A 2,791-nucleotide genomic window follows, 5' to 3' on the forward strand; every position below is an offset into this window, starting at 1 on the left:
TCTTTACAGATGGGTCAGTTGATAGTAAGGGCTCAGCAGGATTTGGTGTTTTTTGTCCTGACTTTGAATACTCATACTCTAGTAAACTCCCTACGCAGACTCAAGTTTGCGCTGCAGAGATTATTGCAATTAATCATGCGATTCAATTTGTCTTGGAGAAGGATATCAAGAGGGGCTTAATCTTGTCTGATTCTAAGAGTGCTATCCAAAAGATAGGGAAAACATCTTACTCAATGGAAACTGAACATACCTCTATTATGACCAAAAGGGGCATTATAGAAGCCAATCAACAGAACATCAGTATTATTCTGGCTTGTATTCCAGGGCATTCGGATATTAAGGGCAATTGTGTTGCAGACAAATTGGCAAATATAGGAAGATCACTAAAAATGCCAGCCAAAGTTAAATTGCATTATTCAAACTACTTATTTTATATTAAAAAGCTAATTTGGACTCGATGGGAACAAGAATGGAATTCAAACAGATCAAAAGGGTCGTTTTATAGTAAAATAGTCAATAAATGAAGCAAATCACTATGGTTCAATCAATTTCCTTATAAAGACAGAAGGCATATCACCGCAGTAATTAGAATGAGAACAGGACATTGTTCCACTCCCGTTCATTTATTCCGCATAGGTATTCAGGACAAACCATACTGTGAATGTGGTCAAATTGGATCTCTAAATCATGTTATCCTAGAGTGTCCAATAAACGTTTCTCCAAGTTTTGACCTCTACAAAGAATTGGTTAAAACAAAACTACAAACTCCTATAGAGATTTGCTCTCTCCTATCCAATCTTAATTCTCAAAGACTAAATTTGTTGATTACTTTTCTTAATCTAGCCAAAATCAATCTATAATATATTTCTATCTTATCGACTATGACATAACCTTACAAATTCCTCTCTATTTTTACACCTGCACCTGGGTTCTCTATCATCCGTTGGTAGAAAAAAAAAATGAAGAACTTGGACAGTCCACAGTAAAGTAGCTATTGAATTAAGTAGATAGCTGCAGAAGAGTTTGCTGTGGAACTCTGAGGACCTCATCACTTATTTTATATATAAATAACTAAAAAGCACCCAATAGAAAAGAAAAGATTATGTAGAAAAAGACTGGTTGCTACACCCAAGCGAGAAAAGTTTTATCCTGTGTTGAATTGCCTTTCCTATACTAACTGTCTGGCCCAAGAAGAAGAAGTTTCAACATAGTGCTCATTCCATATAAAATAATTTCAATTTAGTTTTATATGGGGATATTCGATTGTCTAGAGCAAGTTGAGAATATCCCCCCTGAATTAGCTGGGCAAATTATCCCCTGGGATATTACCCAATAACGGAAGAAGAAGAAGAACTATTTCATTTTATAAACAAGTGGAAATACAAACAAACAAATAATTTAGTTTGATTTGTTTGACAAACCTTGTCACTTTTTCGGTATCGCTATTGGCTGCGGTGACAAAGATACAGTTTTTTTATGTTCTCTGTTCTTAATGTAAACTTTATAAATCAGCCTTTAGAAATCTTGGTTGAGTTCAAGAACGGTTGACTACATAGGATAGTTCCATCGCCCAAAGTTGTCTGCCACTGCAACACGCGGCTGTGATGTAGGTGTGGGGATGACAAGCAATTATCGACCTTATTGTTACTATTAACTTTTATGGAAGATAAGCTTAATTTGATATTAAAAAGTTTAAAACGAAAAATTTACGTTTTGTTTTTGTAAATAGATGGCAGATAATCAGATTTTTAACAGTACCTGAGACATTCAGACTTATAAATTCCTAATGATCTGTTTTACATGGCAAATAAAATTTATTTTCGAAATGAATGCATTTGCTAGTGTTATAATTAAATTAATAAATGTCAGTTTACTCTCAAAGTAGATATTTCTGGTAAATAAAATCTATAAATCCGTATTTTACTTACGTAGTCAGAGTACAAATTAATATCCAAAAACATTTGATGATAAATAAAACTATTCAATACTGAATCATTTATTTCATAAACATACATAGGTAAAACTAAACAGTATATAATACTAGGAAACTTTAGAAACATTCCTTACCGAACAATTTTATTTAATTTTCTAATTTTTGACCTAGTTGAATCCAACACGGATAAGTTTTTTTTGCTTCAAATTTGCAGCTTCCTTGAATTTTAAATTTCTATAATTTATTCTAATTATTGTTCTAAGTTTACAAAAGTTTTTAGTAAGCGCATATGGCAACACTTTTTTTTTTAAATCCTTTTTGAAATGTTTCCAACAACTTCATTATTTTTTCTATAGGTATTGTTCCAGAAATTAACATATTGTTTTTAAAATATAAAATAAAAATGTAAATTTAGACTTTTCTTAGTGTAGAATAAGTAAAATAGTCACTTTATGAAGTTTGCTCGGGATACCCGACTTATTGGCGCCACAGCCTCTTAAATAGTTTTCACACCTAAATACAAGAGGGGTAATCTTCACTTTAAGTTCGCATCAAGTAGTATTATCAGGTCAGTTCATTCTCACACGCCCTTGAGGCATGTGCATTTTAAAACACTCTCAATTCATATATAAATATTTCTCTACGCCGAAACGCGGGCATTTTTCTCATAAATACGGTTTTCTCTTTTACGTGTGATAAAGAAAGAATTATTTGATACTGTATAGTCAGCTAGAGCCGTGTTGAGGCTTCTCTACTCTAAAAATAAATTAATTATAAGTCGATAAACTAAAGGTGATTTTATTTCTCTGGAGTTATATTTGCTCACATTAACAATCCTTATCCTTCAACGGTCACTGA

Source organism: Diabrotica undecimpunctata, chromosome 1 (assembly GCF_040954645.1).
Source record: "Diabrotica undecimpunctata isolate CICGRU chromosome 1, icDiaUnde3, whole genome shotgun sequence".
Taxonomy (NCBI): domain Eukaryota; kingdom Metazoa; phylum Arthropoda; class Insecta; order Coleoptera; family Chrysomelidae; genus Diabrotica; species Diabrotica undecimpunctata.